Source organism: Pelobates fuscus, chromosome 1, assembly GCF_036172605.1.
Source record: "Pelobates fuscus isolate aPelFus1 chromosome 1, aPelFus1.pri, whole genome shotgun sequence".
Lineage (NCBI taxonomy): Eukaryota > Metazoa > Chordata > Amphibia > Anura > Pelobatidae > Pelobates > Pelobates fuscus.
This window is the reverse complement of record NC_086317.1, coordinates 239489490-239516266: the sequence shown is the minus strand read 5'-3', so window position 1 is coordinate 239516266 and position 26777 is coordinate 239489490.

The following is a 26777-nucleotide window of genomic DNA, read 5'->3' as shown; positions in this document are numbered from 1 at the left end:
GTGCCACTCTTATCTGGTGTCACAATAGCGTGCATTTAAAAACCCCAAAACGTTTTTCACTGTTATAGATTGAATAGCAGTTAGTTGTCTTCAAGTGGGTGTCAGGCCTACAGCGTGTACTCTGCCAATCTCTGCCACTGCACAGTGCCACTCATATCTGGTCTCACAATAGCGTGCATTTAAAAACAAAAACGTTTTTGACTGTAATCTAATAGCAGTCAGTGTCCTTCAAGCGGGTGTCAGGCCTACAGCGTGTACTCAGCCAACCTCTGCCAGTGCACAGTGCCACTCATATCTGGTCTCACAATAGCGTGCATTTAAAAACCTAAAATCTTTTTTCACTGTTACAGATTGAATAGCAGTTAGTTGTCTTCAAGCGGGTGTGTCAGGCCTACAGCATGTACTCTGCCAACCTCTGCCAGTGCACAGTGCCACTCATATCTGGTCTCACAATAGCGTGCATTTAAAAACCTAAAAACTTTTTTCACTGTTACAGATTGAATAGCAGTTAGTTGTCTTCAAGCAGGTGTGTCAGGCCTACAGCGTGTACTCTGCCAACCTCTGCCAGTGCACAGTGCCACTCATATCTGGTGTCACAATAGCGTGCATTTAAAAATCCAAAAACTTTTTTCACTGTTATAGATTGAATAGCAGTTAGTTGTCTTCAAGTGGGTGTCAGGCCTACAGCGTGTACTCTGGCAACCTCTGCCAGTGCACAGTGCCACTCATATCTGGTGTCACAATAGCGTGCATTTAAAAACAAAAAAGTTTTAGACTGTAATCTAATAGCAGTAAGTGTCCTTCAAGCGAGAATCAGGCCTACAGCGTGTACTCTGCCAACCTCTGCCAGTGCACAGTGCCACTCATATCTGGTGTCACAATAGCGTGCATTTAAAAACCTAAAAACTTTTTTCACTGTTATAGATTGAATAGCAGTTAGTTGTCTTCAAGTGGGTGTCAGGCCTACAGCGTGTACTCTGCCAACCTCTGCCAGTGCACAGTGCCACTCATATCTGGTGTCACAATAGCTTGCATTTAAAAACAAAAAAGTTTTTGACTGTAATATAATAGCAGTCCGTGTCCTTCATAAGTATGTGTCAGGCCTACAGCGTGTACTCTGCCAACCTCTCCCAGTGCACAGTGCCACTCATATCTGGTGTCACAATAGAGTGCATTTAAAAACAAAAACATGTTTTTCACTGTTATAGATTGAATAGCAGTTAGTTGTCTTCAAGCGGGTGTGTCAGACCTACAGTGTCTACTCTGCCAACCTCTGACAGTGCACAGTGCCACTCATATCTGGTGTCACAATAGCGTGCATTTAAAAACCCTAAAACTTTTTTCACTGTTATAGATTGAATAGCAGTTAGTTGTCTTCAAGTGGGTGTCAGGCCTACAGCGTGTACTCTGCCAACCTCTGCCAGTGCACAGTGCCACTCATACCTGGTGTCACAATAGCGTGCATTTAAAAAGAAAAAAGTTTTTGACTGTAATATAATAGCAGTCAGTGTCCTTCATAAGTGTGTGTCAGGCCTACAGCGTGTACTCTGCCAACCTCTGCCAGTGACCAGTGCCACTCATATCTGGTCTCACAATAGCGTGCATTTAAAAACAAAAAAGTTTTTGACTGTAATCTAATAGCAGTCAGTGTCCTTCATGTGGGTGTCAGGCCTATAGCCTGTACTCTGCCAACCTCTGCCAGTGCACATTGCCACTCATATCTGGTGTCACAATAGCGTGCATTTAAAAACAAAAACATGTTTTTCACTGTTATAGATTGAATAGCAGTTAGTTGTCTTCAAGCGGGTGTGTCAGACCTACAGTGTCTACTCTGCCAACCTCTGACAGTGCACAGTGCCACTCATATCTGGTGTCACAATAGCGTGCATTTAAAAACCCTAAAACTTTTTTCACTGTTATAGATTGAATAGCAGTTAGTTGTCTTCAAGTGGGTGTCAGGCCTACAGCGTGTACTCTGCCAACCTCTGCGAGTGCACACTGCCACTCATATCTGGTGTCACAATAGCGTGCATTTAAAAACAAAAAAGTTTTAGACTGTAATCTAATAGCAGTAAGTGTCCTTCAAGCGAGAATCAGGCCTACAGCGTGTACTCTCCCCACCTCTGCCAGTGCACAGTGCCACACATATCTGGTGTCACAATAGCTTGCATTTAAAAACAAAAAAGTTTTTGACTGTAATATAATAGCAGTCCGTGTCCTTCATAAGTGTGTGTCAGGCCTACAGCGTGTACTCTGCCAACCTCTGCCAGTGCACAGTGCCACTCATATCTGGTCTCACAATAGCGTGCATTTAAAAACAAAAAAAGTTTTTGACTGTAATCTAATAGCAGTCAGTGTCGTTCAAGCGGGTGTCAGGCCTATAGCCTGTACTCTGCCAACCTCTGCCAGTGCACAGTGCCACTCATATCTGGTGTCACAATAGCTTGCATTTAAAAAGAAAACAAATTTTTGACTGTAATATAATAGCAGTCAGTGTCCTTCATAAGTGTGTGTCAGGCCTTCAGCATGTACTCTGCCAACCTCTGCCAGTGCACAGTGCCACTCATATCTGGTGTCACAATAGCTTGCATTTAAAAACAAAAAAAACGTTTTGACTGTAATCTAATAGCAGTCAGTGACCTTCAAGCGGGTGTCAGGCCTACAGCGTGTACTCTGCCAACCTCTGCCAGTGCACAGAGCCACTCATATCTGGTGTCACAATAGCTTGCATTTAAAAACAAAAAAACTTTTTGACTGTAATCTAATAGCAGTCAGTGACCTTCAAGTGTGTGTCAGGCCTACAGCGTGTACTCTGCCAACCTCTGCCAGTGCACAGTGCCATTCATATCTGGTGTCACAATAGTGTGCATTTAAAAACAAAAAAAGCTTTGACTGTAATATAATAGCAGTCAGTATCCTTCATAAGTGTGTGTCAGGCCTACAGCGTGTACTCTGCCAACCTATGCCAGTGCACAGTGCTACTCAAATCTGGTGTCACAATAGCTTGCATTTAAAAACAAAAAAGTTTTTGACTGTATTATAATAGCAGTCAGTGTCCTTCATAAGTGTGTGTCAGGCCTACAGCGTGTACTCTGCCAACCTCTGCCAGTGCACAGTGCCACTCATATCTGGTGTCACAATAGCTTGCATTTAAAAACAAAAAAAGTTTTTGACTGTAATATAATAGCAGTCAGTGTCCTTCATAAGTTTGTGTCAGGGCTACAGCGTGTACTCTGCCAACCTCTTCCAGTGCACAGTGCCACGCATATCTGGTGTCACAATAGCTTGCATTTAAAAACAAAAAAACTTTTTGACTGTAATCTAATAGCAGTCAGTGACCTTCAAGTGTGTGTCAGGCCTACAGCGTGTACTCTGCCAACCTCTGCCAGTGCACAGTGCCATTCATATCTGGTGTCACAATAGTGTGCATTTAAAAACAAAAAAGTTTTTGACTGTATTATAATAGCAGTCAGTGTCCTTCATAAGTGTGTGTCAGGCCTACAGCGTGTACTCTGCCAACCTCTGCCAGTGCACAGTGCCACTCATATCTGGTGTCACAAAAGCTTGCATTTAAAAACAAAAAAGTTTTTGACTGTAATCTAATAGCAGTCAGTGTCCTTCAAGCGGGTGTCAGGCCTACAGCGTGTACTCTGCCAACCTCTGCCAGTGCACAGTGCCACTCATATCTGGTGTCACAATAGCGTGCATTTAGAAACCTAAAAACTTTTTTCACTGTTATAGATTAAATAGCAGTTAGTTGTCTTCAAGCGGGTGTCAGTCCTACAGCGTGTACTCTGCCAATCTCTGCTACTGCACAGTGCCACTCATATCTGGTCTCACAATAACGTGCATTTAAAAACAAAAAAACTTTTTTCACTGTTATAGATTGAATAGCAGTTAGTTGTCTTCAAGCGGGTGTGTCAGGCCTACAGCGTGTACTCTGCCAACCTCTGCCAGTGCACAGTGCCACTCTTATCTGGTGTCGCAATAGATTGCATTTAAAAACCCATAAACTGTTTTTTACTGTTATAGATTGAATAGCAGTTAGTTGTCTGCAAGCGGGTGTCAGGCCTACAGCGTGTACTCTGCCAACCTCTGCCAGTGCACAGTGCCACTCATATCTGGTGTCACAATAGCTTGCATTTAAAAAGAAAACAAATTTTTGACTGTAATATAATAGCAGTCAGTGTCCTTCATAAGTGTGTGTCAGGCCTTTAGCATGTACTCTGCCAAACTCTGCCAGTGCACAGTGCCACTCATATCTGGTGTCACAATAGCTTGCATTTAAAAACAAAAAAAGTTTTGACTGTAATCTAATAGCAGTCAGTGACCTTCAAGCGGGTGTCAGGCCTACAGCGTGTACTCTGCCAACCTCTGCCAGTGCACAGAGCCACTCATATCTGGTGTCACAAGAGCTTGCATTTAAAAACAAAAAGGTTTTGGACTGTAATATAATAGCAGTCAGTGTCCTTCATAAGTGTGTGTCAGGCCTACAGCGTGTACTCTGCCAACCTCTGCCAGTGCACAGTGCCACTCATACCTGGTGTCACAATAGCGTGCATTTAAAAAGAAAAAAGTTTTTTACTGTAATATAATAGCAGTCAGTGTCCTTCATAAGTGTGTGTCAGGCCTACAGCGTGTACTCTGCCAACCTCTGCCAGTGCACAGTGCCACTCATATCTGGTGTCACAATAGCTTGCATTTAAAAACAAAAAAAGTTTTTGACTGTAATCTAATAGCAGTCATTGACCTTCAAGTGGGTGTCAGGCCTACAGCGTGTACTCTGCCAACCTCTGCCAGTGCACAGTGCCACTCATATCTGGTGTCACAATAGCTTGCATTTAAAAACAAAAAAAGTTTTTGACTGTAATCTAATAGCAGTCAGTGTCCTTCATAAGTGTGTGTCAGGCCTACAGCGTGTACTCTGCCAACCTCTGCCAGTGCACAGTGCCATTCATATCTGGTGTCACAATAGTGTGCATTTAAAAACAAAAAAAGTTTTTGACTGTAATATAATAGCAGTCAGTATCCTTCATAAGTGTGTGTCAGGCCTACAGCGTGTACTCTGCCAACCTATGCCAGTGCACAGTGCTACTCATGTCTGGTGTCACAATAGCTTGCATTTAAAAACAAAAACGTTTTTTACTGTATTATAATAGCAGTCAGTGTCCTTCATAAGTGTGTGTCAGGCCTGCAGCGTGTACTCTGCCAACCTCTGCCAGTGCACAGTGCCACTCATACCTGGTGTCACAATAGCGTGCATTTAAAAACAAAAAAGTTTTTGACTGTAATATAATAGCAGTCAGTGTCCTTCATAAGTGTGTGTCAGGCCTACAGCGTGTACTCTGCCAACCTCTGCCAGTGCACAGTGCCACTCATATCTGGTGTCACAATAGCTTGCATTTAAAAACAAAAAAGTTTTTGACTGTAATATAATAGCAGTCAGTGTCCTTCATAAGTGTGTGTCAGGGCTACAGCGTGTACTCTGCCAACCTCTTCCAGTGCACAGTGCCACTCATACCTGGTGTAACAATAGCGTGCATTTAAAAACAAAAAAGTTTTTGACTCTAATATAATAGCAGTCAGTGTCCTTCATAAGTGTGTGTCAGGCCTACAGCGTGTACTCTGCCATCCTCTGCCAGTACACAGTGCCACGCATATCTGGTGTCACAATAGCTTGCATTTAAAAACAAAAAAACTTTTTGACTGTAATCTAATAGCAGTCAGTGACCTTCAAGTGTGTGTCAGGCCTATAGCGTGTACTCTGCCAACCTCTGCCAGTGCACAGTGCCATTCATATCTGGTGTCACAATAGTGTGCATTTAAAAACAAAAAAGTTTTTGACTGTATTATAATAGCAGTCAGTGTCCTTCATAAGTGTGTGTCAGGCCTACAGCGTGTACTCTGCCAACCTCTGCCAGTGCACAGTGCCACTCATATCTGGTGTCACAAAAGCTTGCATTTAAAAACAAAAAAAGTTTTTGACTGTAATCTAATAGCAGTCAGTGTCCTTCAAGCGGGTGTCAGGCCTACAGCGTGTACTCTGCCAACCTCTGCCAGTGCACAGTGCCACTCATATCTGGTGTCACAATAGCGTGCATTTAAAAACCTAAAAACTTTTTTCACTGTTATAGATTAAATAGCAGTTAGTTGTCTTCAAGCTGGTGTCAGGCCTACAGCGTGTACTCTGCCAATCTCTGCTACTGCACAGTGCCACTCATATCTGGTCTCACAATAACGTGCATTTAAAAACCCATAAACTGTTTTTTACTGTTATAGATTGAATAGCAGTTAGTTGTCTGCAAGCGGGTGTCAGGCCTACAGCGTGTACTCTGCCAACCTCTGCCAGTGCACAGTGCCACTCATATCTGGTGTCACAATAGCATGCATTTAAAAACCCAAAAACTGTTTTTTTCTGTTATAGATTGAATAGAAGTTAGTTGTCTTCAAGCGGGTGTGTCAGGCCTACAGCGTCTACTCTGCCAACCTCTGCCAGTGCACATTACCACTCTTATCTGGTGTCACAATAGCATGCATTTAAAAACAAAAAACTTTTTTGACTGTAATATAATAGCAGTCAGTGTCCTTCATAAGTGTGTGTCAGGCCTACAGCGTGTACTCTGCCATCCTCTGCCAGCGCACATTACCACTCATATCTGGTGTCACAATAGATTGCATTTAAAAACAAAAAAAGCTTTTTTGACTGTAATATATTAGCAGTCAGTGTCCTTCATAAGTGTGTGTCAGGCCTACAGCGTGTACTCTGCCAACTTCTGCCAGTGCACAGTGCCACTCTTATCTGGTGTCGCAATAGATTGCATTTAAAAACCAAAAAACTTTTTTCACTGTTATAGATTGAATAGCAGTTAGTTGTCTGCAAGAGGGTGTCAGGCCTACAGCGTGCACTCTGCCAACCTCTGCCAGTGCACATTGCCACTCATATCTGGTCTCACAATAGCGTGCATTTAAAAACAAAAAACTTTTTTCACTGTTATAGATTGAATAGCAGTTAGTTGTCTTCAAGCGTGTGTCAGGCCTACAGCGTGTACTCTGCCAACCTCTGCCAGTGCACAGTGCCACTCTTTTCTGGTGTCGCAATAGATTGCATTTTAAAACCAAAAAACTTTTTTCACTGTTATAGATTGAATAGCAGTTAGTTGTCTGCAAGAGGGTGTCAGGCCTACAGCGTGTACTCTGCCAACCTCTGCCAGTGCACATTGCCACTCATATCTGGTCTCACAATAGCGTGCATTTAAAAACAAAAAACTTTTTTCACTGTTATAGATTGAATAGCAGTTAGTTGTCTTCAAGCGGGTGTGTCAGGCCTACAGCGTCTACTCTGCCAACCTCTACCAGTGCACAGTGCCACTCTTATCTGGTGTCGCAATAGATTGCATTTAAAAACAAAAAACTTTTTTCACTGTTATAGATTGAATAGCAGTTAGTTGTCTGCAAGCGGGTGTCAGGCCTACAGCGTGTACTCTGCCAACCTCTGCCAGTGCACAGTGCCACTCATATCTGGTGTCACAATAGTGTGCATTTAAAAACCTAAAAACTTTTTTCACTGTTATAGATTGAATAGCAGTTAGTTGTCTTCAAGTGGGTGTGTCAGGCCTACAGCGTCTACTCTGCCAACCTCTGCCAGTGCACATTGCCACTCATATCTGGTCTCACAATAGCGTGCATTTAAAAACAAAAAACTTTTTTCACTGTTATAGATTGAATAGCAGTTAGTTGTCTTCAAGCGATGGTGCCTTCGGTGTGACTGACTAGGTTTGTCACCTCCTCAAAAGGACGCATGAGCCTACAGGCATTGCGCATGAGTGTCCAGTAACGTGGCAAAAAATTCCCTGCTCCGCAGAGGCTGTCCTAGCACCCAGGTCATACAAATACTCGTTAATGGCTTTTTCTTGTTGGAACAGGCGGTCGACCATTAGGAGTCGCAAATCAAGCGCCTCACTGGCATGTTGTTTCGCCACTGGATATCGGAAAAGTGTGCCATGGCCGTGTAGGAACGCCTGAAATTACCACACACCTTCCTGGCCTGCTTAAGGACGTCCTGTAAGCCTGGGTACTTATGCACAAAGCGTTGTACGATCAGATTACACACATGTGCCATGCACGGCACATGTGTCAACTTGCCCAAATGCAATGCCGCCAACAAATTTCTTCCGTTGTCACAAACCACTTTCCCGATCTCCAGTTGGTGCGGAGTCAGCCACTGATCCACCTGTGCGTTCAGGGCGGACAGGAGTGCTTGTCCGGTGTGACTCTCTGCTTTCAGGCAAGTCAACCCCAAGACGGCGTGACACTGCCGTATCCGGGATGTGGAACAGTACCTGGGAGCTGGGAGGGTGCCGTTGATGTGGAGCAAGACGCAGCAGCAGAAGAGGACTCAGCCGAGGAGGTTATGCAAGAGGATGGAGTAGGAGGAGTAGAGGAGGTGGCAGCAGACCTGCCTGCAAGTCGTGGCGGTGTCACCAACTCCTCTGCAGAGCCACGCATTCCATGCTTGCATTCCATGCCGTCAGCAGCTTTACCCAATGCGCAGTGTAGGTGATATACCTGCCCTGACCATGCTTTGCAGACCAGGTATCAGTGGTCAGATGGACCCTTGCCCCAACACTGTGTGCCAGACCTGCCATTACTTCCTTTTGCACAATCGAGTACAGGTTGGGGATTGCCTTTTGTGCAAAGAAATTTCGTCCGGGTACCTTCCACTGCGGTGTCCCAATAGCTACAATTTTTTGAATGCCTCAGACTCCACCAGCTTGTATGGTAAAAGCTGGCGGGCTAAGAGTTCAGTCAAGCCAGCTGTCAGACGCCGGGCAAGGGGGTGACTTTGTGACATTGGCTTCTTACGCTCAAACATGTCCTTGACAGACACCTGACTGTGGGCAGATGAGCAGGAACTGCTCAAGGCGAGAGACGGAGGGGCGGATGGTTGAGAGGGGGCAAGGAGGACAGCAGTGGTTAACGTGGCTGAAGATGCTGGACCAGGAGGAGGATGGCGGCTTTGAGTTTGTGCGCTGCTTGTACTCATGTGTTGATCCCATAGGCGTTTGTGATGTGCGATCATGTGCCTTCGCAAGGCAGTTGTACCTAGGTGGGTGTTGGACTTCCCACGACTCAGTTTCTTTTGGCACAGGTTGCAAATGGCATCGCTGTTGTCAGAGGTAGACAGACAAAAAAAATGCCACACTGCTGAGCTCTGCAATGACGGCATTCTTGTGGTGGCAACAGCATGCGTTGATTGGCGTGCTGTCTGGCTGACCCCGGGTGCTGATGCATGCTGTCTGACTGTGCCACTAGCTCCTTGCGACGACCTCCCCCTGCTTCCAACTCGTCTCCTACTCCTCCTCTCTGTCTCCCAATCTGAACTTTCCCCCTGTTCTTCTTCTCTTCTAGCGGGCACCCACGTGACATCCACGGACGCATCGTCATCATCAACCGCTTCACTTGTATCTGACAACTCAGCAAAGGAAGCAGCAGTGGGTACAACATCATCATCATCACACCGTACGTGTGTAATGCTGCCTGACTGAGACATATCCCTGTTATCTACATCCTCTGGCAATAATGGTTGCGCATCACTAATTTCTTCAAACTGATGTGTAAATAACTCCTCTGACATACCAAGTGAAGCGGCTGTGGTGCTAGTGTTGGTGGTGGCGGCAGGCGGGCGAGTGGTAACTTGAGAGGTGCCCGAAGCTAAGCTGGAGGAGGATGGTGCATCGAGGTTCCGAGCGGAAGCTGTAGAAGATTGGGTGTCCTGTGTTAGCCAGTCAACTATGTCCTCAGAACTTTTCAAGTTCAGGGTACGTGGCCTCTGAACACTGGGCATTATTCTAGGGCCAAAGGGAATCACAGAACCACGACCACGACGGCCCCTGCGGGGTGGCCTGCCTCTGCCTGTCTTTTTTTTTTCGATTAGTGGTACTATGCGTGTAAGCTACTGTGACAACAGATATGAGTGGCACTGGTGTGACACTGTGCCCTGGCAGGCCCTGAAACGCACACTCGTGAAGGAAACTAACTGCTATTATATTACAGTCCAAAAAGTTTATTTTTTATTAAATGCAAGCTATTGGGACACCAGATATGAGTGAGTGGTGGCACTGGGCAGGCCCTGAAACGCACACTAGTGAAGGAAACTGACTGCTATTATATTACAGTCCAAAAAGTTTCGTTTTTTTTAAAATGCAAGCTATTGGGACACCAGATATGAGTGAGTGGTGGCACTGAGCAGGCCCTGAAATGCACACTAGTGAAAGAAACTGACTGCTATTATATTACAGTCCAAAAAGTTTCGTTTTTTTTTAAATGCAAGCTATTGGGACACCAGATATGAGTGAGTGGTGGCACTGGGCAGGCCCTGAAATGCACACTAGTGAAGGAAACTGACTGCTATTATATTACAGTCCAAAAAGGTTTTTGGTTTTTTTAAATGCAAGCTATTGTGACACCAGATATGAGTGGTGGCACTGGGCAAGTGGGCACAGTATACGCTGCGAGCCTGACACACACGCTGGCAGACAACTAACTGCTATTCAATCTATTACAGTCAAAAATTTTTATTTTTTTTTAAATGTACACTACTGTTACACCAGATATGAGTTGCACTGGTGTGACACTGTGCCCTGGCAGGCCCTGAAATGCACACTCGTGGAGGAAACTGAATGCTATTATATTACAGTCCAAAAAGTTTCGTTTTTTTTAAATGCAAGCTATTGGGACACCAGATATGAGTGAGTGGTGGCACTGGGCAGGCCCTGAAACGCACACTCGTGAAGGAAACTGACTGCTATTATATTACAGTCCAAAAAGTTTATTTTTTTTTTTTTTAAATGCAAGCTATTGTGACACCAGATTTGAGTGGTGGCACTGGGCAAGTGGGTACAGTATACGCTGCGAGCTTGACACACACGCTGGCAGACAACTAACTGCTATTCAATCTATTACAGTCAAAATTGTATTTTTTTTAAAAAAAATGTACACTACTGTTACACCAGATATGAGTTGCACTGGTGTGACAGTGTGCCCTGGCAGACCCTGAAACGCACACTAGTGAAGGAAACTGACTGCTATTATATTACAGTCCAAAAAGTTTTTTTTTTAAATGCAAGCTATTGTGACACCAGTGAGTGAGTGGTGGCACTGGGCAGGCCCTGAAACGCACACTAGTGAAGGAAACTGACTGCTATTATACTACATTAAAAAAAGGTGTTTTTTTTTTAAATGCAAGCTATTGTGACACCAGTGAGTGAGTGGTGGCACTGGGCAAGTGGGCACAGTATATGCTGTGAACCTGACACACAGGCTGGCTGGCAGGCAGGCAACTGCAATTACATTACACAGAAATAAAAATAAAAAAAGCAGACTGATGTTCTAGCCCTAAAAAGGGCTTTTTGGGTTGCTGTCCTTACAGCAGAGATCAGATGAGTCCTTCAGGACTGTAGTGGACACTGAATACACTAGCCTAGCTTTCAATTTCCCTATCAAATCAGCAGCAGCTACACTGTCCCTACTGACTAAGAATGCAGCTTCACAATGAATCTAAAATGGATGCTGTCCAGGAGGTGGGAGGGTCTGGGAGGGAGGGTCTGCTGCTGAATGGCTGGAATGTGTCTGCTGACTGTGAGGTACAGGCCAGGGTCAAAGTTTACTCAATGATGACGAATAGGGGGCGGACCGAACAGCGCATGTGTTTGCCATCCGTGGCGAACGCGAAAAAGCGATGTTCGCCAGGAACTATTCGCCAGCGAACAGTTCGGGACATCACTATCAGTGAGTTTAGAACAACAGAATTAACTTTGTCCAGTTGCGTAAATCCATCGCTTACTTTTGGATTTCAAATGTTTGAAAGTATTCAGAGGGTCTAAATTCCTACATAAATTAATGTCAATTTGGTAGCTTCTATATTTGAATACTGTTGAATGTTGTGAATAATGTGTGGATTTTTGCCTGAATGTAACTCGATCGTCCCAGATTATTTCTGCTATCAAAACAAGATTAGATTTAGACTTTAGTGAATAACGCTGAAAGTGTACTGTGATGTGTAATAAAAACATATGGAGAAGAAAGAGGGCCATTATCACCATGAGTGCTCACAGCCCACTTGGAATGAGACAGCCTAAATCTGAATTTAGCTAATGTAACCTGAGAATGAGTAAATATATATTTATGACTTCACACATCTAGACTTTGCATTGATTGCCTTTACAGATCCCGTAAAATATGTAAAACATCTTCCTGTTAATGTGGTTTGGTTCCTCACAAGGGTTATATTTTCATAAATAGATAGGAGCAGTACGGTTTGACTCTATAAGGCAAAAGTTGCAGTGGGAACAAGCTCAGTAGAGGCAGTGGCACAATGAACACATGTAAGAAGCAGACAATGTTTTGTCATCTGTGCCATGGGGGAAACGAGTCAAATTGAAGTAACTGAGCCTCTCTGGCATGCTAGAATTGCCTTGTAGTAGATTTCTTAGAATGTACAACCCAGTTTAGGGGATAGATCCAGGTTAAAGAATGTGGTTACCTCCTAGAGGTTTGGAGACTGAGGAAGGAAGATCACCATGGGCTCCATGCCCAAGAGCCATGAGAATTAGGAGGGATTCCCCAAACCAGTTGAAAGACTGAGAGAAATGTATCAGTTTCCTAATAAGTTGGATTTCCTCACTACCTGTGGTATAGTGACTCTATATCCATCCAGAACAAAGAAAATAGGGAATCTGTGGAATGTAGAAAGCATAGTTAGTGAGTTCTTTTTTTGTAGAAGGGTTTAGAATTAGTAGTAAGGGTCACTGATGTCACTGATTATATTTAAGTGGACTCATCTATGCTTAGTGGAGGTATCAAACATGGCTAATGTGCTTAATTATACTTCTATATTCATCTATCTTACACATTTGGTTGACACTGGTGTGTCCTGGGAAGTGAACACAAGATAGGTGAATGAATAATCGTGCAATTTATAAAAGGAACAATGAGGCCTGTGGTATTTTTTGCAGAAGTAAAATACTTCCTAAAACATCATTATGGTATCTACATAACTACAATGTTTGTCAAATAGAGACACAAACAGGGTTATGCACGTAGGTGAGAATTGTCAAAGTGAAAATCAAAGTGAATTTCAAATTTTTGATGACTTAGAGAATTTTTCCATTTCGGCTGTTTTTGTCGAAGATTTGAAATGCACCTTAAATTCACTAAGTATTCCCGGCAATTCTCGGTTTAATAAAAACCCTCTCCCAAAATCAGAAATCCCTTTAGCAAATATCCTGCAAATACTCTTAAATGATTACTCCAACCCTTTTGAAGGTGGATGAGGATTCCTGTGAAAAATGCCTTATTTGGCACTATGAAGAAGGTCCTCCCCCCAGCCCTTGTAAAATAAAGTTTTTACTCACCTTGAATCCAGCGCCGGGGGAACCTCCCAGCGATGATCTTCCAGAACAGAGTTCTTAAGTGCCAAAGCCACATGTCCTGGGGGTGCAACTAGCCCCAGCACATAATTAACAATATCTCTATATGTGCCATGTTTCAAGGAGAAACAATCCACATACATACTCCTGCCACCATGACCACTTAAAATCACTGAAGTGGAGGGGCGTGTCCTAACACTCCATGTGAGCGGTCGCATAGCTGGTGAGCTCCCGGCACCTACACAGCACGGACCCACTTAAACACAGAATATATCCACAAATGGGGAACAAAAAGAAGTATATAGCACCCAGGATCATCTGGAACAAGGCACGGGCAAAAAATCGGGAGACCTGGACAGGTACTTTCGCGAGAAAGTTAAGGCCCTAACGCATGACGAAGACAGCAATATGGCGGCTGCCTTGCGAGACGCGGATTCTCCTCCCCTGAGCCCGGCATCCTCACACCACTCAACTGCCTCTAAAAACATGGATATAAGGGAGATTCTGCAGAACCTGCCCTCTAAATCCGACCTAGCTTCTATGCTGGCGAAGTTGGAGGAATCCATGCAAGAAAAAATTTCCGACATCGTCGGAGACGTGCATCAGGTGGAACAGAGAGTGGGAGAACTGGAGGATGAAAATCTGCAAACACTTACTGCTATTCAGGCAATAGAAAAAAAGCAAGAGGCATTGGAGTTGAAGTGTATAAATCTGGCCAGAAACTATGAAGAACTGGACAATAGAGGTAGGAGGAATAACTTGCGCTTGAGAGGCCTACCGGAAGCACTAGAGGCCTCGGAAGACCTGCAGGCTAAATTACAAAAGCTTTTTAATAATATCCTCCAAAGGCCTGCGGACACACCGATCCTCCTAAACCGGGCACACAGAGCCCTGAGACCAAAGGGCCTTCCTCAAGACAAGCCACGGGATGTCATATGCAGGGTACATTATTTTAACTTAAAAGAAGAAATTATGAAATTCTCCAAAGACTCCCCAGCGATGACGCAAGGCAATGTACAACTTCAATTGTTCCCGGATTTATCCTGGACCACTTTACAAGGCCGCAGATCGCTACGCCCCTTAACCGGACTGCTGCAAGAACGCAATATCAGATATCGCTGGTGATACCCATTTTCGTTGTCTGCAACAAAGGATGGAGAAACAGCGGATGTCCCAGAGTTCACCCGGAGGCACAACTTACCTCAAGTCACCATTCCGGAATGGTATGCAGACCCGCCACAGCACCAGGCTCCACCACAACCCCAGAGGCAGCGCAGGAGATCCCCCACGAGCACCAAGAGAACCCTACCCAGGCAATCCACGCAACAACAGCAAATGAGACCTAGAAGAGAAACTGTCATGCAATGACTTTGAATCGACCAGATAATGAACTTTTAAAGTTATTGATGAATATTCGGATGATACATAAACATATGGCCGTTTATGGATGTTGGGTATCGTATCAATAGGGACAGTTATTTTACAGTAGACAATCAACGTAGAGCCTTTTTAATTGACCCCCCCTAAAGCCCTTTATGTTACCCGGAGACATAGGGTCTGGGCGACCAGGCTCGAAAGTCCCGGATCGGAAAATGGTGGCAATGAGTACTCCCTTGTCCTCCTGGTAACAAGGGGAGACCCCAGAAGTGGGATTTACCAATATACATGCAATAGAATTTACTGAATGCTGAGCCGTGGGGAGAGGCCACATGTCACCTCATACAGACCCACTGGCTATATATCTTAAAGTCGCAGGAAGGCGAGGGGTTAATAAAAATATTTATTTTTTAAAAATCACTGAAGTGGTCATGGTGGTTGGAGTAGCCCTTTAATAAGGCTGGTGTTGGATGTTTTGGAGGAAAGGAGCCCCTGGCAGACAGAGCTCAATACATACTTAAAAAGTTATCTGGTGCTAATAGCACGCTCTACCTTAGGCCAGCTTGGCAGAGCAGCAGAACCACTGTCGGTGCAGCTACATAAGGGCCCACACAGTAAGGGGGTCCATCGGTTGGCCGATGCACTTAAGATCTCCCTGTGGCCATGTAAAACCAGGGACCTGGTCGTGTGCTGCAGCCCTTGAGCAGCGTGACTGGGCATCTTTAATATAGGCAGCCTTGCAGAAAGCGAGCCCCCGTCACTTTCTCCCAGATAACAGAGCTTCACTGGAGGGGAGCAGAAAGAAAAAAGGAGGAGGTGTAGACTGGGAGAGCAAGCCTTTAACTCCCAACAGCCTCAGCCAGCAGACGCTACCCAACAGGTAGGAAATTGGAGGGTGGCTATAAACGTGTACATTTTGACCTGCATGTGTGTCCTGGTGTGTTTCTTTATGCCTGTGTATCATTGTGTATTTCTGTATGTCATTGTGGGTCACATGTTTAGGTTGAATGGGCTTAGTATGCAGAGAATATGACAAAAGCAAGTCACTTAACTTAAAGTTTTATTGATTAAACAAATAACATAAACTGGAAAATCTAAGGACAAAACCATGTACCAAGTCGTCAGAACCAGCAAAATAAAAGTAAAGTCTTATTAGATAATCTGGGTAGGATCAGCAAAATAAAAGTAAAGTCTTATTAGATAATCTGGGTGGGATCAGCAAAACAAAAGTATAAAGTCTTAGGCTGGTTAAACAAGCAGGCAAAGACTTAACAGATGGTCTAGAACAGGCAAGTACGTGTAATCAGGCAAAGGAGGCTTGCAATTTATGAGAGTTTACAACTACAACTGAGCAAGGAACCCAAAGTGGTCTGGGTTTAAATAGGGGAGAAGGAATGTCCTCCCATGAGGAGGAGTCTAAGGGCCTATATAAGTGGAAGCTCTCTTCCGTGTGAGTAGGCATATGGGCATTACACTACGTCAGTACGGCCATTTAAATCAACTGTTCCCCACATATTCCCAGAAATACCAGGATTTCCCATGACTATAATCCTGAGGGGATTATGGAGCAGTGTAGGGGACACAGAACACACCACCCAGAATGCCCATCGGAGGAGAGGCAGGCCTTAGGGCAGACAGGGCGTGCCTCCCTTCCCTTACATATCGCAACCCATGTGGGCAGGCGAGGAGAGAGTGCGGCTCACCTTGCACTCATTGTGCACCGGCAAAGAACTGCGGACCTTACTAGAAGTGCTCACTGTGCCCGCAGCTCCCTGGATGGCGAGGTCCATGTGGCACCCGGTGAGTGAGCGTGGCGAGCCTGCCTCTCTTGGTGCACCGTGACAGTATGTGTATCTGTGTATCTGCTTGTGTGTCAGTGTGTGTGTCTATGTATCTGCATGTGTGCATCTGTATGTCTTCATTTGTGTCAGTGTGTATCTGTGCATGTATGTGTGTCAGTGTGTGTTGCAGTGTATGTGTACACTCATCATTCAAAGACCAACACTCCCCACAAATACCTCCCTGCATTCAAACGTCAACACTACATACAAACACAGCCCGACATACTCACAGAAACTCCATGCAAAAACATTCTTACATTTAGTAAGTCACCGAGAATTTTTCAGAACAACCCTGTCTCCGGCCACACCCCACTCAAAACCCTAAAATTAAAGTGTCCCTTTTTGTGTCCTAAAGTGTCTATTTTGGAGGTATGTAGCAGTTAACAGCTTCCCTACGATGGCAAGGTAACATTTTTGTATCAATATAACTCATTTGATTTAAAGATGACCCTGACTCAATGTAAACAGATACACTTCATTTACGCTCTGGGTTCCATCAGATTATTAATGCTGTGCACAGTTGCTACATTGTTGCATTGTGCACAATGCCATAAGTACCTGACTTGTCTTGTGACTCTTCAGTTCTCAATATTTACAGGCCCATGTCCTAGATGTCATGAAGAAGCAACCACAACACAATCCAAGCTGCAATGGGTTACCATTTTTGGTAAATTCATTTCAATGTATATAAACTGTGCTGATGCAAAGATTTTTGGCTACACATGCAAAGACACATTTTGTCAGCCCCAAAATGCATCTGCAAACCCATGTTTCACCTCCATATTTTCCCTCTTACCAATCCCTTTGCCGATTTTGTATATTTTACCCCTTTTGTGTTTCTTTTCACATTTTTGCATATTATATCTCCCTTTTGTTGCTCTTTAACACTTGCATCTCTTACCCACCTATTGTGGCTTTTAACTCCCTCGTTTGTATCCTATCACCTATTGTGACTCTTACCTCCCTTTTGTGTATCTTACCCCCTTCTGTGTTTCATATGTCTCTTTCCCCTCCCCTGCTTTTGTGTCTCTTTCTCCTCACCCTTCTGTGGCCTTTTCCCTCTTGTGTGGAGTAGCATTTCAGACAGAGGTAAAAGATATTTATCTTCTACCCGGTCTGACAGGTAGCTGCTCAACTGCACATTCACTACCTTACTGTGAGACTGGGTAGAGAATAAAAATAATAATTTACCGTGGTCCACGAGACCATGCTACATAAGAGTGAACAGCAGAAGGGGAGAGCTCCACAATGTTGGAGTGAATCAATACTGACTTAGAATTACTTTGTTTTCAGTCATCATATCTACATGGACTCTAGAACAGATACATTGGGAATCCATACTTCTAAGCACCTGCTTCTGAGACAAATCTAATTTGGGGTCCAACTCCAACTGTGCACTCCAAATACAGTCATTGTCTTATAGTGCCAATACACCCTATAACCACCACTTAGTGTCAAGAAAAGGTTAATGAACACAAAATGGAACACAAAACATGTGGGATACAGCTGAATACCTATAATACATAAAATAAACAAGACATAGTGCCTCTGCAAAAATTGCACTCACATACTTAAAGGAACACTATAGTCACCTAAATTACTTTAGCTAAATAAAGCAGTTTTAGTGTATCGATCATTCCCCTGCAATTTCACTGCTTAATTCACTGTCATTTAGGAGTTAAATCACTTTGTTTCTGTTTATGCAGCCCTAGCCACACCTCCCCTGGCTATGATTGACAGAGCCTGCATGAAAAAAAAACTGGTTTCACTTTCAAACAGATGTAATTTACCTTAAATAATTCTATCTCAATCTTTAAATTGAACTTTAATCACATACAGGATGCTCTTGCAGGGTCTATCAAGCTATTAACATAGCAGGGGGATAAGAAAATCTTAATTAAACAGAACTTGCAATAAAGAAAGCCTAAATAGGGCTCTCTTTACAGGAAGTGTTTATGGAAGGCTGTGAAGTCACAAGCAGGGAGGTGTGACTAGGGTTCATAAACAAAGGGATTTAACTCCTTAATGGCAGAGGATTGAGCAGTGAGGCTGCAGGGGCATGTTCTATACACCAAAACTGCTTCATTAAGCTAAAGTTGTTCAGGTGACTATAGTGTCCCTTTAAAAGAAAGTCAAGCACCTTAAGAATCTTCCCCTTAGATTAATGGAGAGCCTGTACCCCTTGACATCCTCTCTGCTTGCCGGACAGGAATCAGGATCCAGATGGGTATATGTTGATTTTTTAAAATACAAATGCATATAAATCTATTTATTTAAAATAATTTAATGAACATGGATACATTTCTAAAATAGAAATAAATAAATAATCTCCGGTCCTACATGTTTCATTCCGATAGGAACTTCCTCAAGGACCAAAAAACATAAAATCACAATGAAATAATCTGCCAAACAAAAATCAGCCTACCCATCCCTTAATTTCTCTACCTTAAACAGGGCTAATCTGACTGTCCAGAAGGTGTTCCTATGGGCGTTCATCCCAATTAGCCAATCTCACCAGGATTCCGATGATGCAAAGCACCAATCTCTAATTTCTCTGCAACATTTTCCCTCTTTCGCTAGCTGTTTGTGATCTTCTCCATGGACACTCACTTTCATGCGATCCACCTATACGTCTCCTGCATTACGCCATTTTGCTCAGTAAGTACTTCCAGTTTGCGAGTCAATGCACTTCCGTGCGTTTCACAGGTAAATCACATCTTTAAAATTAAAGGAGTCCGAAATCCAAGTTTTTCTTTATATATAAATAAGGTGCCTAAACGTCTTTCAATCTGGTTAGACAGAAATCCATCAATTTCATCATAGTCAACTTTTTTTACCTAAAGAGCTTTTCATTCCCAGATATCTGTACTATGTGTACAAAGTGTCAATCACTCTATATTCACAAAGTGCAACATAGTGAAACCTTTACACAATATTGTGAATTACCTACAAATTGTGTATTGTTTTTTTCTACACATTATATTTGTAATGGTATGAACTCCACACTTGTAACACCACATTAATAAAATCTATAACCCCCAAAAAATCTTAAAAAAATAGAAAGAAAAAAAATAAATTGAAAAAATGTATCCCAATATATATAACAATAAGACTACAGATGCTACAATCTTGTATATCCACCTTAACTGATATATACAAACATGATCACAAAAAACAAACTAAATCTATATCTACATTTAAACCATTCGACTCCAGTGCATGCAATATGTGAATCCAAAAGGTTGGGACAGCAATCTTAAAGGAACACTATAGGGTCAGGAACACAATCATGTATTCCTGACCCTATAGTGTTAAAACCCTCATCTAGCACCCCTGATCACTCCTTGTCTCCCTAAATATAGTAAAATATTACTTGTATTCAAGTCTGTAGCTTCTGCCTCTGCCCCTGATCTGCCTGCTTAGCTGACATCATCAGAAGTGATTATGTGAGCCAATCATGTTTTTAATGTTTCTGACCAATATTTCATGTAGACAGTTATTCATATTTTGGGTGATAGAATTTGGTTGCTAAACCTTTCAATAGTATAGAACACATGGATACTCTACACCTCTCCCCCCCCCCCCTCCCCCTGTTTTCTCCTCCCCACCCCAGTTGTAAATACCTCCATATAACTGTTCAATCCTATTCTCTGTTATTCAGGCCTCACTCAACTCAGTGAAAGACTGCATTTTTTCTTAGCAATGCACTGGAACCGAATGAGATGTGAGATCCTTTCTAATATTATTGATTTCAAATGCCCTCTTAGTATGCCCCACGTACTGTTTGCCTCACGGGCACTGCAGCAAGTAACCCACATAGTCCTTGTGGCAGTCAATATGTTTTCATAGTAGAACATGCCTTCCAATGTAACCCCTGAAGCCTAAATTTACAGAGTTAGCAAACTGATCTGATACATGCTGTCTCTTGATGTAGCTTGGTGCCAACATATATTTCAAATTGGAATTTTTCTTAAAAACGATGAGTGTTCTTGTTAGTGCCCAAAGAGGGATCCTGCAGCAAAATAGGCCAATGTTTACATAGGCCCCTTCTAATTTTCCAATGATCTTTATTATATTTAGTTAATAAATTCGAAATCTTCGAATTAGAAAGTTTTGGGGGCGTAGCCATCACTTAAATAGCCAACATATAAAAAGTACTCACGTGCAATGAATCATTGCCCAGTCATGGTTCTAGCTTGTCTAGTCCTATAGTGCTTACTCTGATTAGGTTTCTTGGTATTTGACTTGGCTCTGATTTTGGCTATTCTGTTTTCTCCTTCAATTTGCCTCGGCTTGTTATTCGCTTGCCTGTCTTATGGCTCCCTCAACCTCGGCTTGTCCCTGACCATTCTTTGTTCTTTCAGACGTTAGTCTGCATTCTGCGTATTGGATCCCTGTCACGATCCTGACATTACGACAGGGCCAATGGATCCTGCTGGTGCAAACCCTCAGAGTGGCTCGGATGGCCCCTAGATTTGAGGCAATGGGCCATAGAATGGACCAGATTGCTATGGCTTTGCAGTCATTATTGTCACGTTCTAATACTCTGCAAGATGAGAGTCAGGTTTCCCCTATTGCCCCCATAGCAACAGGTTTAGAAGTAGCCACAGTGGGTGCCTCTTCCCACGTTACCTCACCGCTACGCTATGGTGGGGCACCAGATGCTTGTCGAGGTTTTTTAAACCAGATTAGTATTAATTTTGAGTTGCAACCCCGTGCCTATCCTACAGACAGGGCTAAGTTTGGATTTATAATAACTTACTGATAGATAAGGCACTTACATGGGCTAATCCTTTATGGGAGAACGATAACCCGTTGGTTTACAACTACAACGCTTTTGTTGCAGCATTTAGGAGAACCTTTGATCCTCCGAGTTGGAAGGCCTATGCAGCGAGATCTCTTTTGAGTCTTAGACAAAACAACAGAACGCTTGTGGAATACGCTTTAGAATTCCGATCCTTGGCTGCACAGGTTAAGTGGAACAATCAGGCTTTTATGGATGTATTTCTAAATGGTTTGTCTGATGCTATTCTGGATGAGGTTGCCACCAAAGATCTTCCTGAAAATCTAGAGGATCTGATTTCATTCATTTCACGTATAGATGAACACATGAGACATAATCAAAATACCAGAGATAGAACCCGTAGAGCTTCTATTAGATTGGCTCCTTCTTTTCAGAACCCTGATTCTATGTCTTTAGCACTTCCAGAACCAATGCAATTGGGGGCTACTCACCTAACTGAAGCAGAGAAACAGTACAGGAGAAGAGAAGGCCTTTGTTTGTATTGTGGGCAACAAGGCCATCTTCACCTAAACTGTCCTACCAGACCGGGAAACGCTCGCACCTAAGTTCCTTTGGAGGACAGGCCTTGGGTGGTTTTATCATGTCCTCCATATCTAATAATAAAAACCATAGGCTTCTAATTCCCATCTCCTTATCTTGGGAGAGGAGATCCATAAAAACAATGGCTTTTATAGATTCAGGAGCAGCAGAAAGTTTCATAGATCAAGTCTTTGCTGATAGCCATTCTCTTCCTTCCAAGTTAAGAGCTACACCCTTGGCCGTTGAGGCCATAGATGGTAGACCACCGTCGGAACCTGTAATTTCCCGTGAAACGATACCTGTTAAATTAACTATTGGTATCTTACATGAGGAAATTACCTCACTCCTATTGATCTCCTCACCATCCTTTCCAGTGGTCTAGGGGTTTCCCTGGTTGAAAAGATATAACCCCATTATTGACTGGGGTCAAGAAGAAATAGTATCATGGAGCCAAGGGTATACTGAGGGATGTTTACAGAGAATCAAACCAGTTCTTGTGGTAAACACACCTACTATGTCCCCTCTGTCAACTAAGATACCCCCTCAATATCAAGAACTTAAGGCTCTTTTCGACAAAAGAAAAGTCGACATGTTACCTCCACATAGGTCTTATGACTGCACTATTAAACTTTTACCAGGTACTATGCCTCCAAGAGGTACTGTATATCCTCTATCCAATAAAGAGAACCTAGTGTTAGAGGAATACATAAAATAAAATTTAACTAAGCGGTTTATCAGAAGGTCTTCGACTCCGGCGGGAGCTGGATTTTTTCTTTGTATCAAAAAAGGAAGGTGATCTTAGACCTTGCATAGATTACAGGGGGCTGAACAAGATAACCATTAGAAATGCATACCCAGTTCCTCTGATCACAGAGTTGTTCGACAGATTAAAGGGTTCCAAGATTTTTACCAAGATAGACTTAAGAGGCACTTATAACTTGGTAAGAATTCGTGAGGGAGATGAATGGAAAACAGCCTTCAATACTCGTTACGGTCATTACGAGTACACTGTAATGCCGTTCGGACTATGTAATGCCCCAGCTGTTTTTCAAGACCTAATTAATGAGGTGCTAAGGGATTTTCAACATGAATGTGTTATAGTAATACCTGGACGACATACTGATCCATTGCAAGGACAGAGAAACACATCACAGACAGGTGAAAAGGATATTGTCAAGGCTTTTACAACATGGGTTGTATTGCAAACTGGAGTTTGACCAATCTCGGATAAGTTTCCTAGTGTATATCACCTCCAGTGATGGATTTATGATGGACCTGATTAATCTTAAATCTATTTTACAATGGTCTTTACCAAGGGAACTTAAAGCCATACAATGATTTGTTGGGTTTTCCAACTATTATAGGCGCTTCATTAGAGGATTTTCATCCATAGTAGCACCTATAACAAACATGACTAAAAAAGGTGCTAATACCAAAACATGGTCATCCTCTGCTTTATCTGCTTTTGAGACTCTTAAAGAAACCTTTGCTTCTGCCCCAATATTGGTTCATTCCGACACCACGTTACTCTTTTTACTTGAAGTAGATGCCTCTGAAACAGGTATAGGGGCAGTCTTATCCCAAAGACAAAGTTCAGATAAATCTTTACATCCATGTGGGTTCTTTTCAAAGTAATTATCCAACACAGAGAGAAGGTATGACATTGGAGATAGGGAACTGTTGGCAGTTATAATGGCATTGAAAGAATGGAGACCCCTGCCAAAATTGCCTTCCTCTCCTGAATTGGCTGATTTATTTGTTAAAAAGATTTTCCACGGATATTATCTCAGATAGGGGTTCTCAGTTTGTATCACGTTTTTGGAGGGCCTTCTGTTCCCAGATGGGTATCAAATTGAATTTCTCGTCAGCCTATCATCCTAAATCAAACGGTGCAGCCGAGCTTACTAATCGAAAGATTTAACAATATCTATGATGTTTTGTTTCTGAACATCAGGACAATTGGGTTGGTCTGATTCCGTGGGCTGAGTTTGCACATAACAATCTTGTTTGTGATTCTACGCAAAACAGTCCCTTTTTTCTGAATTATGGTTTTCATCCTACCGTTCTGCCTTCTGTATCACCTTCGCAAGGTATACCGATGGTTGACGAACACGTTGCCAACCTGAGAAAATTATGGGATCAGACTCATCAAATCCTTACTCAAAATTCTGTACTGTTCAAACAACATACGGATAAATGTAGAAGTGCTGCTCCTGTTTTTCACCCGGGTGATAGGGTATGGTTGAATAATAAACACATCCGATTGAAGGTGCCTTCCATGAAGTTTGCTCCTCGTTACATTGGGCCTTACAAAGTCTTGCGTGGGACCAATCCTGTGGCATATTAGCTTGATCTTCCACCTACATTGCGCATTCCCAATTCCTTATTCGCTTACCTGTCTTCTGGCTCCCTCGACCTCTGCTTGTCCCTGACCATTCTTTGTTCTTTCAGACGTTATTCCGGCCATTCTAAGGCACGGTATACGTTCTTCTATACCTTTGCATTCGGTGTATTGGATTCCTGTCACGATCCTGACACTTCTCTAGTAACTTCTACAGCTGGAAAATGAGATTTACTCTAGTAACATTGTGCGCTTGCTAAATTGTTGTGACCTGTTACCATCCTATCTCAGTTTTTTGTTCTGAATTTCCTGCAAATCCTAATAAAAATATGGTTTTCTTTCTTTTATTTATTTTTTTAATTCTTTATTTTGTCTTGACACAACATGTTACATACATTAACTTGCACGGATTAAACATGGGTTAGCATGATTCAGACATGGGTTAACAGAGAGTAACGTGGGCTTAACAGAGTCCTTCCACGGATATGCCATGGGGTCTCTGTATTTACCTTGTGAACATGTTTTGTTGCGTTCGACATTATGTGGCTGCTCCTCATTAGCATACATATCTGTATCACTGGTCATTACGACCCAATTATTGTCTTGCTAGAGTTAGGGAAAGTTTGCGCTTTGCTCATGGCAAGTCATATGGTGTTGTGCAGGGCTATACACCCATTTCCCTCTTCCGAAGTGTCAATTTTCTCTATGTCCCATGTGTCTGTTCCCGTGAATGCATTGCATTGGTCAGGTATTTTGATATTGCCAAGTAGGCTTGGAGGAAAAGAAAGAGATAGTGAACAGAGTGAAAAAGGGGGTAGTGGGGGAGGGGGGGGGGGGGGGCAAAAAAGGGGGGATCCGCTGCCAGAGCCGGTAAGTTGCCATCAGGGTCAGGTTGGGTGTTAGTTACTCAGGTTGGAGTTTTCCCAGGGTTCCCAGATCTTTTGAAACGTTTTTTGAGTGCCCCTTATTCTAGCTGTCAGGTCGTCCATTAGGTGGACTTCTTTTATTCTGTTGATGACCCCTGCGATAGGCGGTGTGCCTGGCTTAAGCCAGTCTGAGGCTACGGCCCTCCTTGCTGCTAAAGTAATTTTATGGATAAGCTTTTGTTCTTGCCTAGTCCAGCCGTCCAGAGTCCTACTTAAGAGGAATAGCCATGGGTCAAGGTCTGGTGCTCTGCCAAAGACCCGTGTCAGTAGTGTCTGCACCCTTTTCCAAAATGTGCTCATCTGTGGGCATTCCCACCACATGTGGACGTATGTCCCCCTCAGGCCACACCCCCTCCAGCACTCATCTGTAGGAGTCTTGTGCATTTGGTATAGTTTAACTGGTCTAGTGTACCAGCAGAGCATTGTTTTAATCGATTGCTCCTGGAGGGCAACGCACACCGACGAGGTATGATTTGCCTCCCAGATCTCTTGCCACTCTATGCCTTCTAGTGTGTCCCCTAGGTCTCATTCCCAGTGATCTGTATAGGCTAATTTGCCCCAGGCCCTAGCTTCTGAACAGAGGTGGGCGTTCATGAGCGTTATCATGCCTTTGGGTATTATTTCGTGGAGGCAGATGCGTTCGAAGAACGTCATCTGTTTCCGGGCCGCTGTTTTTATGTGCGCCTGGTTCGCAAAGTCTCTAATTTGTATGTATCTAAAAAAATCCGCGGGTGAGAGGTGTCCCCACTGTCTTAGTGTGTCAAAGGAGATAACTCCCGTTCCCTTGTATAGCTGGCAGATGCGTTGTAATCCTATACTTTCTAAGTTTTTGAAGTCTCTGGCTGTCATGCCCAGGATGAAGGCTTTGTTGCGTAAGTATGGCATAATAGGTGATGGGTCTGACGCCAGCTGGAATTTTAGCTTGAAGGCGTCCCATATCTGTAGGGAATTAATTATAGTAGGGCAAGTGACCTTAATCCCTGGTCTGTGTTCTTTTGGTACCCACATGAGAAGCTGCGGGAGGTCGGCGCCAGTCATAAGTGATTCTACGTCGGCCCATTTGCGGTCCCCTGGCGGCGAGTGCCACATTGCCGCCTGTGTCAGTTGTGTCGCTATGTAATAGTAATATATGTTTGGGAGTCCCAGTCCCCCTCTCAAGCGTGGTCTATATAAAATGAATCTAGATATTCTATGTCGTTTGTTTTGCCATATGAAGGCTCCGATTGCCCTCTGTAGGGGTTGTAGTGAGGCTTTAGTGACACGGATGGGGAGCGCTTGGAACACAAATAGTAGTCTAGGCAAGATGTTCATTTTAACGGCATGGATGCGCCCAATCCATGAAATAGGCCTGTCCACCCATGTCTCCATATCCCGCACTAGTTGGTTTATTAAGGGCGTGTAGTTTTGGTCGTATAGTTTTTCCGGTTTAGCCGTCAGGCAAATGCCTAAATATTTAAGTGCTTGTTGTTCAATTTTTAGGTGGTATGTGTCATGTATAAGGGCCGCGGTTGCTGCTGGTACCCCTATTGGGAGGGCGCCCGA